The sequence below is a fragment of the Colius striatus genome, chromosome 16 (genome assembly GCF_028858725.1).
Source record: "Colius striatus isolate bColStr4 chromosome 16, bColStr4.1.hap1, whole genome shotgun sequence".
NCBI classification, from domain to species: Eukaryota; Metazoa; Chordata; class Aves; order Coliiformes; family Coliidae; genus Colius; species Colius striatus.
The window spans coordinates 2,811,488-2,828,826 of record NC_084774.1 but is presented as its reverse complement, the minus strand read 5'-3'; positions in this window follow the sequence as shown (position 1 = coordinate 2,828,826).

The window sequence follows — 17,339 nt, the reverse complement described above, 5'->3', positions numbered from 1 at the left end:
GAAAAAAAAAACATGTTTTTTTCTGTAGCACCCACTGACAGGAGAAGGAGTAACAGGCACAGGCTGGAACACAGAAAGCTCCACTTAAACACAAGATGAAACTCCTTTGGTGCTGAGGTGAGGGAGCCCTGGCCCAGGCTGCCCAGGGAGGGTGTGGAGGCTCCATCTCAGGAGGTTTCCAAACCCACCTGGACACGTTCCTGTGCCCCCTGAGTGAGGGGAACCTGCTTTAGCAGGGGCTGGGGCTGGAGGAGCTCTGCAGGGCCCTTCCCACCCCCATCATTCTGGGATTCTGTGAAACTGGACTACAGCATCCTTGTGTAGCACAGGGCTTTGCTTCACTGAGTGAACAACTGCCTCATGAGCAAAAAGCATCCCACAGTCACAGCCCACTCCTGCCCAGTGGCCTCACGGCTGACCCAGAGCCCTCTGCTGAGGACAGCAGCACGTTTCCCTTTGGCATTTATTTATGGGACTGAAGGTGATCAAATCCCCAGTATTTGTTACTAAAGCCTGACAGAAGTGCAGGACACCTCTCCACCTCAGCAGGGATCCATCATCACTCCATGTGACACCTGGAATTCATGTGTTTGATTTGTACAGGCTGCATTACTCAGCAGGGGCAACACCAAAGCGTGGCCAGGTCCCAGGACATCAATCTGCACGCTCAGGAAGGCCGTGTGGGCCTGGTCTCTGCCTTCAAGAAGCAGTCCCTGACAGGACTTTGTCATGGACACATTCACCCTTCCAGCCACATGCCCTCCCCCAGCACACTGAGTGGCTGCACTGATTTTCCACCTCCTTTTTCTTCCCTTTTTTTCCCCCCATCTGCCTTTTTTTCCCCCACATCTCCTTCAGCAGCCATGATCTCAAGGGAAAGGGTCACTATTTCTACCAGGGTCGTGCAAACACACAGAACTCCCCCAGCCCTTGACACACACAGGCAGCCCCACACTGCTCAGCGCTGCTGGGATGTGTCAGTGACCAATATGTCCCAAATTTATCTCTGCACCAGCCCAGCTGTAATCAGCTTTGGATTACCAGAGCCTTCTAAAGTCTCAGACTCTGATAACATCCCTTCTGTTACTGACTCTCTAAATCTGCCCAGTCACACAGATGGTTTCCCCCCAGCAACCCAGCACCAATTACCAGGAAGGGAAAAGAACCCCAAAATAGGGGAAAAAAAAAGAGAAAGTTAATAGCTGAAAGCCACCCATTGGCTGGGCTTTTTGCAGAAGCACAAAGACAAGAGGATACAGAGTGAAATCAGACAGCAGGGAATTTAAAACTGACCATTTCCCCATCATGTATCATTAACCTCTGGAAGACGCTGCCACAGGTCATCTCTGAGGGGTCGGTAGTGCAGGGCTGGTGCTGATCATTCCTTCAGGCTGATGGTGAGAAGAGCCACAGTCACCCATAGCATGAGAAAAGAAATGCCGTGTGGGTTACAGAGGTTCATCCTTCAGGACATGGTCTGAGTGTTGTCTGAGCACGTGAAGAATTTCCCAACAGTGACCACTTTTTCCCATCCTTCCCTTGATGCTGCTGGGGCTTGTGGCACCAAGAACATACTCTACAGTAGCTGGTCCTGCCCCAATGTTTCAAGCTGCCTGATGTGTACTTCTCATCTCTGATTTTCCAACAAGTCCCCAGAGGCTCCTCACCTGAGCTCCTTCTACATCAGGATACCCTTTTGCCTCCAGCTTTCTAGAGGAAGTCATTTCCTAAGTAGGACCATGCTTTGGTGAGGAACTGTAGCTACAGCCACACGGCACACACACCCACAGGGCCATGGCACACTGGGGCTGGCTCTTCTCCCCATCACCCACTGGAAAGCAAAGATTCTGAAAATCAGAGATTGCTCCTTTTCAACTGTTCTCCTCATTCCACTGAATTTTGGGTTTAAACAACATTGCAAAAGTGTTCTCATCAATCCAATCGCCTCAAGCAGTAAAACTCAGGTCATATGGGAAAGAGACAGGGCCCAAAAATAACTGTAGCAGCCAGAAAACAGAAATAGGTTAATGAATATTTTTTATAAGTCTGCATCTTTGCTGCCAGTGTGGCACCTCACACATCCCACACCCAGCACGGGGCTGCTCTGTGCTGGAGCAGCCCTGGGCCAAACAGCCCTGGCACAGAGGGGCACAAAAGCAGAGCCTGTCATCTCCCACTCACCTGGGACAAGAGCAGTGGCAATTGCCCACTGTCCCCAGAGACCACGTTTCATAGCACTAACTGGCATTTACAAGCCCCTGTGTGCCTGAATCCCATTGCAATGTGCTGGAGACCACATCCTCGTGGTGCCAGTGCAGCTGCAGGTCTCCTCAGCAGAACACATTTTAGTACCCAGTACTGGGGAAAAGCTTCACCTCCCAGGTCACATCCGTGCCAGTGTGGCTCACAGACAGCACCACAGCCTTCATGGAGGGGGGACATATGGCAGGGCCACTGCTCACAAAGCGTGGCACGTCCTGGGAAGGCTCCTCCGGTAACCCTGCACTGCCCATTTCCCAGCCTCGCTGCACCAAGGGCAGAGGGCAGCAGCAACTGAGGGAACTTCACAGCCCAGCAAACACAAAGGAAATAAAGGAGAGAGAAGGGGGGAGAAAAAAAAGAGCTGACAGAGTGGCAAGAGAAACTTTCTAGGTTCTTGCTTTCATCCCTTTCCTTTTGCTGAACAGTGAATGGGCAAGGACAAAGAGAAAAGCTGGGATCTTCAGGGATGCTGTGTCCTGCTCTCCCTGTGCCACACAGGCACTGGCATTGCCTCTGCACAGCATTTTCCTCTGGGTAAATCAGACGGTGGTTTTAACCTCTTTAACATTTTCAAAAGCCTGATAAGGTAAATCCTGCAGGCCTCGAGCAAGGCTCCCACTGGACCCCACAGGAGTTTTGCCTGAACGCTGCAGGATTATTGGAACTGAAATGTTTCTGTGGATTCAAATCTGAGCCTTTTCATATACAGCCTGTAGCTGCAAGTTTTGTTAGGGAATGGCCCTGATAAAGCCTTCCTGGTTTTACTCCCATTTTAATACAACTGGTATTTCTCTCCCTGTAATCCAGACAGCTCCTTCTCTATTCCATTTCACACCAGCACCCAGGATTTACTTTTTCTCCCTTCACAAAAGGGAAAAATCAGTTTCTCTGCCCTGTGCTTCAAATGTTCCTTTTCTGCCTGAACAAGCCCCATTGCTCTTAAGGTGAAACCCCAAAGCTGAGATGGGAAGAGACCAGCAATCCCAGTCTAGCTCCATCGGACCCACCCGCCCCACTTCCAATGGGCTGGGAGATGCAGCCAGAAAAACAGGAGGGTGTTTTGTATCCATCATCCACGTGTGAAATTGCTGCCCAGCAGAGCCTGGCAATGTCGATGGAGGCACAGGGGCAGCCCTAGCTGGGCTTGTGGAGCTGGAGTGACTCCAGGAGCACCCTGTCACCAAAGGCTCGGGGCCAGGGCAGTGCCCAGACAGCCCTGCCTGGGAGGACTGCACTGGGGACAGGGACCATGGGCAATGGTCACACTCTGTCCTGGCTGCCCTTGGTATTTTAATTCTGTCAGCAGAATGAATCTGTCTGTTCAGCTTAGTGCCCTGAGGTGCTCAACAGCTTCAGCAGCCCCTTCTGCAGGACAAGGGTTGATTGCTGTCCAGCAAGAGATGCCGAAGCAGCGTCTGTAGGAAGGAATTTCTTCTTGATGGCCTCTTTTATGTCATCAGCATTCATGACACTCCTCATTGATACCTTAAGAGACACCATCACTCAGAAAAGAAGGAGAGCTTGGATATTTCTTTACAAAAAATGCTGCCTGCTCCAGGTCTCTGCTTTCTCTGTGCACAACTGCAAGGTGGTACTTTAGAAAGGTTTCAGTGGGTGTACTCTGTCTCCTACAGATCACCACAGTGTAAAATTGAGCCTGAAAGGAGGAAAATAACTGTATTTGCTGGGACAGTGCTGTGATGCACCAGGCTCCGTGACTGAGCTTTGACCTGAAGGTCTGAGCCTGGCCTGAGGGAATCCTGCTGCAGCCATGCCAAGCACTACCCAGCTCCCCTTCCAGGGGCAATGAGGGAACAGCTCCTGTCAACATACGCCCACAGAGTCCCAAAGCAAATGGAAAGGAAGAGGAGTGAGACTGCAAACCCCAGGTAAACATCTAAATCAATAGCACAGCAGCTCAATAGTATTTCCCCACAAATCCAGCAAGCCATGCTTACAAATGCCTCCAGTTTAAAGGCAGATTTCCCATCAGCTCAGCACACCACCACTCCTCGAGGCTCAGGCTTGTACTGAATGGCCTGTGCCTGCCTGCCCTCAGAGAGAAATAGCAGCTGTAGCCACACTGTTGAAATCTCAGTGGTCCCCAAAGCTACCCAAGTATGAAGCTGGAGAGAGACGCAGCCCTGGCCCAGGCTGCCCAGGGAGGGTGTGGAGGCTCCTTCTCGGGAGGTCTCCAAACCAACCTGGACACGTTCCTGTGCCCCCTGAGCGAGGGGAACCTGCTTTAGCAGGGGGTTGGGCTGAAGCAGCTCTGCAGGGCCCTTCCCACCCCACTGGGTCTCCACTAACAGACATTCACTTTTCATTTGCTTTTATTAACCTCCACCTGTCTAGACACAAGGGCTACAATTACAGCTTACACACAGGAAAATATGAAATCACCACATCTCCCTGGTTAAGATATTTGCAATCATGATGTGCAATCTGCCCCGTTATTAAATGCTGGCCCCAAATCCACTGATACAGGGGAGGCAATTTCCTTGGAGGAGGGAGAGCCCAGCTAACCCCCAACTCCTGTATTTAATATATCACCCTGGGCCTGTTCATGGCACCTCTGCACATCACTCTGCCTTTCTATCTCACCAATCTGGGCCATGATCTTATTCCTGATACAGGAAGCCCTCACATCTGATATATTGCATTCAATAAGGAGAAGGAATTTAAAACAGAAGGTCTATCCAGAGGTAAGTTTTGAAATGTTTCTGCATCTCTACCTTTGCTGCTGCCATCTCCAAGTCCTGTGACTTGTTTTGAGTGGAAGAGGTAATTTGGGGCAGTTTTGCAGCTATCTCTGAGGCACAGCAGAAGCCAAAATGCTGAGCTAAAGTGCACCATAATGATGAAGCCTCCTGCATCCTTTTCCAACACCTGCATCTTAATTACTTCAGAGAACAACTTTGACACTAGAAATGCAGCTGAACTATCTGCAGTGTCTTCTGGGCTTTCCTAGCTCATTTCACCACTGGTTCCTTCAAAGCAAACCATAAAGCCAAAACCATTTCCTTTAATGCATTTGATAGGGGTTTGATGTGAGTGGTGGGCTCTTTCATCTGCTGCTGCTTCAAAAAAGAAAAGATGTAGATTAAAAGATGAAAGGCAGAGGAAACCTCGTGTACATAAGCACTGCTCCAAGAGCCTTGCCTGCTCCACACTGGCTCCATCAGCACAGCCCACGCACCTACACGTCAGAGATTCATCCCACTGCTTCACACAGCCTGGGGGGACAGGGACAGGGCTTCTTCATTACAGCTACTTGCAACCACTATGGGGACAAAGACATCTAAAGTGTCCTGCTGGAACCTGTCTCCAAGCAACTCCCTGCTGCAGCTCACTTTTGGGCACTATGGTATCCCCCTAGCCAGCCTGAGCCTTTCCACAGCCCCTCAGCATGTCAGCTTGCCTGGACCAAGCCAGCTGGGCTGGGACTGCCTGTCCCTCACTCCCTCAAACCTCCTCTCACAGCCTCTCAAGGACTCATTTGCAGTTTTTCCCCACCTCTTTCCTCAAGAAGCCTTATCAGCAGGAGAGGGCAGATGATATCTCAACAGAGGGTCTTTCTTCCTGCTTCCACTAAGGAGCTGAGCAAGCAAGGCCAAACAGCACAAGGAGATGAGTCAGGTCAGAGCAGGGCATCATCCTTCCAGAAGGCCAATGGCATCCTGGAGGCATCGAGAAGAGTGTGAGCAGCAGGTTGAGGGAGGTTCTGTTCCCCCTCTACTCTGCCCTGCTGAGGCCTCATCTGGAGTCCTGTGTCCAGTTCTGGGCTCCTCAGCTCAAGAGGGACAGGGAACTGCTGGAGAGAGGCCAGTGCAGAGACACCAAGATGCTGAGGGGATGGAACATGTGTGTGAGGAGGAAAGGCTGCAGCCCTGGGGCTGTTCCGCCTAGAGAAGAGAAGCCTGAGGGGAGATCTCATCAAGGCATATGACTGAGACAGTGTTTTTTCTGTGGTGGCTGGTGACAGGACAAGGGCTAACGGACATAAGCTGGAACACAAAAAGCTCCACACCAGAAAACACTTCTTTACTGTGTGGGTGAGGGAGCCCTGGCCCAGGCTGCCCAGGGAGCGTGTGGAGGCTCCTTCTCAGGAGGTTTCCAAACCCACCTGGACACGTTCCTGTGCCCCCTGAGTGAGGGAAACCTGCCTTAGCAGGGGGTTGGGCTGGAGCAGCTCTGCAGGGCCCTGCCCACCACCACTGTTTGGGGATTCTGGGTTCTCTGACCTAAAGTCTGATCTCACACTGCTCATGTCTGAGAGAACTCAGAGCATCCTCTTGTGCCTTCCACATGCTGAGGAGCAGCTTTCTTCTCGCACACTGTGCAAACCACATGCATCAGGCCCAATTTCAAGTGCACATGCAGCAAATTCATCCTCACTGTGGCTTTCATGCAACACCCTGGACAGTGCACAGGCTACCTGAGCCCAGCAAAGGTCACAGGAGAATGGGCTGGTCATTTTCTCTAGCCTATCTGAGCATTACCCAGAGCTGCCACTCTTCCTGGTAACCCTCATGGGGACTCACTTGTTGCAAAGATAGCATCAGCCAGGGCCAAGTGTGCACAGCTCCTTCCGAGGAGCAGAACAGGGGAGGGAGGGAAGGAAACAAATAGGAGAGGAAAGATGGGGATAAGGAGATATGAGAGTTAACAGCCCTCCAATCTGTCACCATAGGTCTTAGCCTCAGAGCTCATTAAAGCCCTGGGCCTTCAAGTCATGCAAATTAGCAGTGGTAAAAAATAAACCCCAAACAACTTCTACTGGGATGGTTTCTTTAACAGCAAAGAAATGGCACTTCTGTTGAAACATGAAAGAAACCTGTTTTGTCTTGAAAATCTTTTGCTATTGTAAGTTAAACAGAGAGATAAATAAATTTCATTTAGGTTTTATCATTGCAACTCATTCTGACATTTACACTGGATTAAAGTTTTAATACTAATACTGTGCTGCTATATCATATTTAAGACAAAAATTGAATATATAAATTTAATATTTCATATGCTAAAAAATCCAAGTGGTAATATCCCTTTGCTCCATCAAAGATAAAAAGCACCCAGCACTAATTAAAAGTTATCTGATTCTATTGAGGCTCAGGACCAAAAGGAACACCAAATAAATCCCCCAGAAACAAACTGCAATGAAGCCAGTAACATTTGCAAAAGCACCACAATGGCTCTTCACAGCCCTGTACTGATGTGAGGATCTGGGAGAAACTGACTCTTCTTGCTCTTCACCCCTTTGTGCATCACACACAGAGCAGAGCCACACTGTGACAACACCTGGAGATATGGGACGAGGAGGGATAGGCGATGGGATTTTGTAGGAAGAACATTAGCTGTGTAAGCAAGTCACCTCTGGGCAAGGCTTAGCAGCTCTGGGCTATCCACTGCAGGGACCCAGAGAAGGGAGTGCTGCCTTGGGGCAGCAGGTCTGGACCAGACACCACTGCTGTCCCCATTGTCTCCCCAGGGAGATGTACATCTCCCCACTGAGATGTATTTCTTAACTGTGCCCATTAATAAGGTGAGCAGCCATGGAGTCCACACAAGGAATCAAGAGGAACTGGGCAATCTCAGAGTAAAACCATCTGCAGGTGCCTCACTGGCCAGTCTGCCCTTTGCACCATTGTGCTCTGCAAGAAAGGAAGGCTGGTGCTGAGTGCAGGTCTCAAACATCCCAGCCACAGACCCCAAGCCAAGCTGTGCATGGTTCTTTAGGTCTTAGAGAGATGGGTGCCCACATTTCCTGGTAATGTACAGCTTGTTGGACATGCAAACACCTTGGGGCTATCCAGGACTTACCTCTCTATGTACACAACCACCCCATCCACAGCACAGCCCTTTCTCTGGGCCAGGTCCAAAGAGCTCAGGGTTACAGCCCCTTGATATGTCTCTGAATATCAGAGAAAACAGAAGGAAACACAGGATATCCTTTTATTCCCCCAATTACATGGTGAACCTGCTTCTGCTGGAGGGGTTGGATAGATGATCTCTAAGGGTCCCTTCCAACCCTACCATTCTATGATTCCCCCAGTCCCTTGTCATTTCAGAGAGCATCACCTCTAAACCTCTCTAGAAGCCTCAAGCCTCTGTTCTCCACCAGCCTGGAGACCACCCTACCTTCCTTCACACTGAAGAATCAATTTGGGGTAATTTACCACAGGTAGGAAGGACCCTGAGCATCCTGCTCATGGCTGGCCAGAGGCTTTTTTTCACCAGGAAGGAACTGCAGATGCATGGAGCTGCTCCACAGGTTCCCCTTTCCCCACAAGCTCCAATTCTCCAACTGCCTCTGCTTAATTGGAGGCCAGCTTTGAACTGCCTGTGTTTAACAGGGCCTAATCTTCAAACTGCATATATTAAATAGAGTCTGATCTTCATAACAGCTGTGTCTGAGGCCCTGGATTTCAAAGCAGCTCCACTTAACAGGACTTTGTCTGGAAGCTGCAACCATATAATAGGGCCTGGTTTTAAACCAGGAGTGTTTAATAGGATCTGATGTCTAAAGTGTATGTATCTAATTGGACCTAATCTTTATAATCCTTCTTTCCTCCCCCTTTTCTGGTGCAGCTTCCTCTCCTTTGCTGCCTTCCTTCCAGCACTGAGGCCTCCGTCCCTGCCTCTCTCAGTAGCCCCACAAGTTCCTCATCAGTGACCATCCTGAAGCCTTTGAAAAGCCCCCAAGATTTCCCAGACCATCTCCTCATTCCCCCTGCACTCCTTCTGCTCTCACCACGTCATCCTCGGGTCACCCAGACCAGGCCAGCCCCAGGGAGACAGGCACAAGCCTGTCACTAAAGGCTTGTTTTAACAGGAACCCGAATGGTAGCAAAAGAGCCCAAATGTCTGATTTAGTGAATGGAAAACACATGGGATTTTTCCATTCTGCTCTCTAAACAAATCACCAGCCTCAGACTATTTTATTTCAACGCTGCCTTCCCTGGTGCTAGGAGAGAAGAGGCACATTTTGGAAGGAAAGCCCTCTTCCAGGAACAGCCAAGATGCCCAGTTTCAGAGAGCTGAAGCAACAATTTCTTTTGCCTCCTTGTTTGTCAAGTAGGAAAATGTTATTTTAACTGTTTAAAGTCAGCTCTGTTTCACAAAGTTCAGACACAAGGAATCAGCTTCTCTTCTGCACAAAGAAGCCCCAAATACAGACACAAAGAATGTTTCTACAGCAGCTCTGAATAGTCCCATGCCCAAGCACATTCAAGTCATAGATGTGCTCACCTCCAATATAGCAAAGCCCCTCAGCTCACGCTGCCAGGAACACTTCACCAGACAGCATGTGAGGGCACACAAGTCACCCCATACCCAAACACGTAGCTTCTGTCATAGAAAAGAGGTGTCTTGAAATCTTTGTGTGTGTGCTTAGAGTCCAGGCCTTCAAAATAACACAAACCAGGGGCCCATACTGCAATTTCTTCACATTGACAAATATGATGGATTGTGCTCTTGGCACAAACTGCAGGAAGGGCCCGAGGCACCGTGCCTGCAGCTGCTGTGCTCTACCTTAACGTCACCTTCCTGCTGCTGGCACCAATGGCCAAAAGAATTCTGAGCTTATCAAAGCTTCAGTGGTCAATTCTAACGCCTGTGCTGTTCATGCTTTATAATTGTACTGCCTGCAGATCAAGCATGGCTTTTAGCACATCCCACACCTAAGGAAGGACACTATTACCAAGCCATAAAGTTTACTGTTCCCAGATCTCTCAGTCAGCCACACATCAAGCAGGTTCCACTCCCTGCCCAATCTGATCTCTGCCACTAACACAACCATCTCCTAAAATACTGCTTCAGATACTATCACACAGAAGACCTAGAACTCACTCCATGGCTGCCACAGCCCAGCCTGCACCTTGGCTCTTATCTGGCAGGTCGTTAGCAACTTCAGCATTAAAGGAGTCCACATCCAGCACAGTGTCAATCACCTTATCTGTGTGGTTTAACCCCAGCCAGCAACCTGTATTTTTTTTTTCCAGAGGCCACAAGTTGTCCCTATGTCTTGCCTGCAAGTAGAGGCTGCAGCATGGCACAGCAGGCAGGGATGCAGCCATGCATGAGCCCCTGTGTTCCAGTTTGTGCCAGTTACACCTTGTGCTGTTACTGGTCACCACAGAAAAAGCACTGTCCCAGTCCTCTCAACAACTGCTCTTTAGGTATTTATCAGCATTGATGAGGTCTCCCCTCAGGCTGAACAGCCCCAGCTCCCGAAGGCTTTCCCCCTCACACACCACCAGCATCTTGATAGCCCTGCACTGGCCTCTCTCCAGCAGTTCCCTATCTCACTTCTTCAGAAGATTCCCTGTTCAAGACAGACTGGACTACTACCCAGAACTGGACACAGGACTCCAGATGAGGCCTCACCAGGGCAGAGTAGAGGGAGAGCAGAACCTCCCTCAATCTGTTGCCCACACCCTTCTTGATGCCCCCCCAGGATGCCATTGGCTTTCTTGCCTACGAAGGCACATTGCTGCTCATGTTTAAGTTGCTGCCCACGCATCTCTCCTACCTCCTGGTGCAGCCCAGCTCAAGCCCCACCATGGGGTTAGATGCCCATGTGTGCCCCCTGCTCACGCCTCTGCCATCTCTCACTGCCCACCAGGTGCTCCTCCAGAATCCATTCACCATCCTTTATTTGCAGTCAAATGGAGCTCTGGTGCTGCCCTGAGATTTATGCTCCACACAAGCCTTATTGACAGACAGTGGGGTTGGGAGGTTACAGAAGCAATAGTTCCAGAATTTGCATAAAACAAGGGCATCTCATAATTTAGCTGATGCAGATTTGGATAAGATGGAATTGGCCATTTTATAATTAGATGGCTAATCATAAAATAACCTTTGCAAGTCATCAAAAACCGTTATTATACAAATGAATTCCTGCTCAGTACTAAACTTACTTTACTCTTGTCCTTGAGGATCACAGGCAGTAAAAGAAGACCTTTTTTTTTCAGTAGAATACATTCTGCAGCCAGCCCTACGTTTTCACTATGTTTTATGGATCACAAATGCTTAATCAATAATGCAGTGCTTTCGGGAATTATGTTCTTTCTCATGTCTTTCTGGGGCTGGAATTGTTTGGCTGACTGCTCACAAATCTTCTGACGTGGATTCATTGGTTTGGATATATCCTTCTCTGCATCTCAGGGCAGATTCATCAGTTGAGCTAGGAGGAGTGGGAGCTTATTGGGGTAAAAAGAGACGTCTTGGCAAGCAGCTAGAATCATTGCTCTGGGTTTGCTGGTCGACTTGTCAGGTTAATTAATGGCCCTAGGAAGCCATTAAGTATGCAGGGACTGGAAGATCCCTTCTTCAGCAAATAAAATCAAAGCTAAAGTGCCTTTTCCCACGTGCTGGAGCTGCATTTCTTAGAGAGCTGGGCTAGGAAAGGCAACTGCTACAAAGTCCCTCTGATCTTGGGGTCCTGTGCATCCCTTGCTCCCTGCCCAGCTCTCTGGTGATGCTGCTTCCATCACAGCAGACAATCCTGCCTGCCTCAGGAGGGATCCTGTGTCACTGCCTGGATGTGGGGATGATGCTTTCTAGAAATTCAAGTTTGCCTCCTCAGGGTTTTCTCTACACTCTCTATTTTCTGTCCCATTACAGAGGGATAGATGTGTTGCTCCGTGATTAGAGCTGAAGAGTAGTGGTTCAGGCTCCACAGTGCAGAGCCCCACACACCTCATCTTCCCTCGTATCATGGTACTTCTCTGCCTCATAGGGTTGTTGTAAGAACAACTCTGTTAAACAGCTCACAACAAAACCCTGCACCAGCACTGGGAGCTCAGCTCCAGGCCAGCCCTGACCTAAAACTCACACTAAGCTTCAGAAGTACCTTGGGCTTCTGCTTGCCACACTCATCCCTGCACCAATACCTTCTATGACTCAGAATTTGCTGCAGGATCAAAGCTGAGGGGAAGCAGGCAATTTGAATAGGCACAACAGCTTGGAGTGGGGAAAAAACAGCAGACATTTATCCATCTGGAGGCAAAGAAACAGCCATGGTCTGCAGAACAGCCCCTGCCCAGCAAAGATGGTGAAAATCTTCCTCAGGAATAGTCTCCGTAAAACAGAGAGATAGCTAATTCCTGTCCTCTCTGTTTAAATTTCCATGCTGATGATAAGAGGAATTATCCATTGTAGTTCACCCTTAATTTGTGTGGCTGTCTGTTTAAAAGGTGTACTGACTATGTTTGACTTTGCCACCTGAGTAAATGACTCTGCTCAGACCTCATGGACAGGCAAGAAGAGAGAAGAGCAAACTGTGGTCTGGCTCATTATCCAAACCATCTAAGACTACAATTTCCCTCAATGATCTCAAAACATTTTGGTAAATGGTGATTAAACCAGAGGCTCCCACACACATCCTGCATGCAGATGGGGGTGAGCAAGTAGCCAGCCAGAAGGTACTGCAGGAGAGGCGTCACGGAGGAGCACAGGAGGCTGCAGTGCCCCAAACACCTCCCTAAACAGCACATGCAGCACCTTTAGACACAATTTCAGTATAAACTGATCCAACACCTTAGCCTCAGCTCTGCTGCAGGGGCTGAAGCCACTGGGATGAACCCAAGTAGATCGACAGAATCATTTAGGTTGGAAAAGTCCTTGAAGCTCCTGGAGTCTCAGCCTTCCCCTCACTCTGCCAAGCCCATCACTAACCCCTGGCTCTCAGCACCTAAGCTCCAAGGGTTTGGGATCCCTCCAGGGATGGGGACTCTCCCACCTCCCTGGGCAGCCTGGCACAGGGGCTGACAACCCTCTCAGGGAAAAAGTTCTGCCTCAGCTCCAACCTCAACCTCCCCTGGGGCAACTTGAGCCTATTTCCTCTTGTTCTGTTGCTTGTAGCTTGGGAAACTGACGCACACCTCACTGCAGCCTCCTGTCAGGGAGTGTCAGAGAGTGCTCCTGTCTCCCCTCAGCCTCCTCTTCTCCAGACTGAACACCCCCATTCCCTCAGCCCCTTCCCCAGCTCCACTGCCCTGCTCTGGACACACAAAGGAAGGAGCAGAACTTCCTCCACAGCTGCACAAGTGCCACTGGGTTAAGGAGCCAGCAGCAATGGGACAAGCCCATGAGTTTCCATACACACAGCACAGAGTTATCACTTGTCTCTCATAAACCATTCAAACAGTGCATTTCAAGGTCCGTTGCACAGGCACCTTCTCACTGCAGTACACTTAGATTTTAATTAGTAGCTTATGGGCTGATTACCCTACTGGCACCAGCACTCTGTGCAATGTGGTTGGCTCACTCCAGACAGACAAGCAGGCAGCTGCCCGTGCTCACTGCCTGGCAATTGTTGCAGGGTGCTAACTGCATCCCTCACCACTCTAGAGTCTTTTTCCTTGAGGGTGAAGGAAAGCTGCCATATGAGACAGGCAGATGGTGTCCACTGGAGATGCTGGAAGGAGCTTTCTCAGGAGGACTGAGCTAGGAAAGATCCTGGCTGAAGGATTATCCTTATGATGCAGAGGTTAATGGTGTTTAGAGAAAAGAGAGAGCTGGAAAGGATAGGGAAAGGAAGAGGTGAGAACAATGACCAGGAGATGAAGAGGTAGGTAAGGTTTAGTCACCAGACACAGAGGCAGGCAGGGTGTCCCCATCTCTGTTCAAGCAACTTGAAGTGCAGCAACACTCCACCAACAGCCCACCAAGTGAGCAGTGGCTTGCAGCAGCCATGTCAGCCTGGGTGGCAGGATGAGAGCAATTATCTATGTCCAGTGTGGGCTGGCAAAACTTGGCAGTGTTGGCAAATGGGCAGATCAATCAGGTGGGAGGTGCCTCACCCAACCTGCATTAGCACTGGTGTCAGACCAGGCCAAGCTGGTGCAAGCATTGAACCTGGCAGGAAGACACCATGGCAGCTCTGCCCTTACACAAACACAGCCTGCAGAGCCCAATACACACGGCAAGCATCTTGCTGTGGACAAGATAGGACAAGACATACATCCCGGGTCAGCAATTAGACACAGAGTCCTGGCCAGCTCATCCAGATGGTTCATCAAACCACTTTCAGAAAGGACAACACATTTAAAGCCAATCCTGCTCCATCACTTGCCTGAAAGGAGGCCACCTGAGACCAAGGGGCTCTCCAGGTATGACTCTGCAGGCAGAGCTGGCCCTTCTCTCAGCCTGTAGCATGGCAGATATTCCAGTCGTCTCTTCTGTGGTTGAGAAGCAAACTGAGGGCTGCAGTCATTATTTGGAGCTATCTGGTTCATAGAGAATGAAAGACTTTGAGAGCTTTCTCTTCCTTCAGCCCCCAAGTGAAGTGGCTGCAAAATAGCTTTTAGGTACAACCATAACAGCAGCCAGAGCTCAAGATGGGCCAGTACCCACAGGCATATCCCCTTGCAAACTAAGACATCATGGGCTTCCTGAGCTAGAGCTCACATGTGGAATTCCAAGCCCTGAGTCTCAGCAACCCTCTGATGGGCTGCAGGGACATGTGATGTCACCAGCACCTCAGCTGCCAATTCACCTCTGCAACACATCAAGGAGGCAACTCATAAAATAATGTGAAGTTTGAGAGGCTGGGCCGTTTCACCCAAAGGCCATTGTTTACCCAATAAAGCAAAAGCCTTTGCTTTGTCCTAAATAAGAGAGCTTGAATAAGTTGAGCTAGGTTGGGGAGGAAAAGGATTAGGCTTGTAACCTCTTTTTATATTTAAAAAACCCCTTTCAAATGTGGGTCATATTTACTGCAACCTGTCTGCATCCTTGTGCTCACTGCAGCTCAGACACACATGCAATCCTCCCAGATTAGAACCTGGGGCTAATCCTAAAAGCCTCAAAACTAGTGACCTATCATCATTAATTAGCTGGTTCTTATCAGCTAATTAATTGTTAATTTCTGTGCAAGCTGCTGTGGTGGGGCTGGGGCAGGGGAAGCCTGACAAGAAGGCTGCTGAAGGATTTCCCTCCCACACCCCAGCAGCAGCCCCAGAAATCAGCTGCTCCCCTGGAGCACAATCCCAATTTGGCTGCAGCCTCATCCCCAGCACAGGATAGTGTGTGTCACCACAGCAAGTGTGTAATAAACATAATTATAGAAGAAAGTGATGATAATTCAGCAGTGTGTGTGGGCAGGAGAAAGCACTAAGTGATGTAAAAGCCTTTCAGTAACTGCTGCAGTGCTTCCAAAACCTCCCAGTTCCATATTTCATCAGAAGACATCAGTGGAGGATCTAATAGACCTCTTTAACCTCATTACTGCCAGCAAAGCTCAGGCTAAGCAGGCTGTACTCACACCTCCTGATACAGATGGCTGAATGTCACAAGGTTGGTGGCACTCAGCTGCTTACTCCCAGGTTTACTCACAGAAACTGTTGCACTGACCCCTTTCCACTTTGTTTTGCTCTCCCACCACCCAATGGAGAAGCCCCAGTGAAGAGGAGGATGAGCAGAGCCACTGGCACCCAACGGAGAAGCCCCAGTGAAGAGGAGGATGAGCAGAGCCACTGGCACCCAACGGAGAAGCCCCAGTGAAGAGGAGGATGAGCAGAGCCACTGGCACCCAACGGAGAAGCCCCAGTGAAGAGGAGGATGAGCAGAGCCACTGGCACCCAATGGAGAAGCCCCAGTGAAGAGGAGGATGAGCAGAGCCACTGGCAGCAGGCAGATGTCCTGGTAAAGCTGGCCTGGAAAGTGTCCTGCCTGTGAGGACAGCAGGCTGTGTCCCACAGCCCCAGCCTTCCCTGGGAGCACAGCTGGACACTGCACTGTTTGGCCCATGCTCTGAGGCTGCCTACAAGCCCAGGTAGGCTGATGTTGCATTTGCTTCACATTATTTATGGCTTGGGTGAGACAAAGTGTTACTAGACATACACTCTGTGACACCAAGAGCTGATGTACAATGCCTGGGGCATGTTTCCTCACAGAGCTATTACAGATTTAAATGATAGCATTTTCCAAGCACTTGCACCAAGGTGCTTTCCAAAGGCCTGTGTGCTAAGCTTCAGCTGAATAGCTGAATGATCTCTTGCAAAGATGGAGATACAGAAAAGAGGAATTTAGTTGATTCCTTACCAATAACACCCAAATAGCTTTTTTAGAATTCTTTCTTCAGGAGGACTTTACCCTTTGAAACAGCAGCTTTGCCTTCCCTGCCTTTGCTGGCTGATGCAGGGTTAGAGCTCTTTGTCCTTACTAAGTTATTCTGTGCTCTCAGCAGCTTCCCACCTCAACCTAGCTCCTGGTCATCTCCATCTCCCAAAGCCACTCTGATGTCCTGGCATTGCTCTTGGCCCAGGGATGTGGCCCCAGGGGCAGGAGGGGAAAGCAGCCAACTCAGAGCCAAATGGGCACCAGAAAAATCCCCAACAAGAATCTGAAACAGGGCAAGGGAGAGCCATGGGGGAAGTTTTGTGTTTCACTGTGGCCTGTTCCTGATGAGAGAGGAAAATTGGCAGGTCTCCAGTCAGCCACAGAACACCCACGACAGACACAGCATAGCTTTTTATCAAGCAGAAAAAGACTTTGTCTCCCTTTACCTTGTCTTAAAAGATCCCTCTTGAGGTCACTTGCCCAGAAAAAGCAACAGAAGCACTAACACAAACATTTGATGCTGAAGTGTTTAGTCTAGAAAAGAGGAGATTGAGGGGAGATCTTATTAACATTTATAAATATCTAAAGGGTCAGTGTCAGGAGGTTGGGACATACCTCTTTTCTATGATAGCCAGCAACAGGACAGTGGGTGATGGGATGAAGATGGAACACAAACAGTTCCACTTAAACATAAGAAAAAACTATGTCACTGTGAGGTGAGGGAGCCCTGGCACAGGCTGCCCAGAGGGGTTGTGGAGGCTCCTTCCTTGGAGGTCTTCAAGACCCACCAGGACATGTTCCTGTGAGACCTGATCTAGGTGACCCTGCTTCTGCAGGGGGGTTGGACTGGATGATCTCTAAAGGTCCCTTCCAACCCCGACCATTCTGTGATTCTTTAAGTGTACCTTTTTTAACACAATCACCCTGCATGAATCCCCTGCCTGACACAACACCAGGATGAATTTCTCTGGAACAAGCTTCAGAGAGGATCTCTCAGGCCACTGACATTTGCA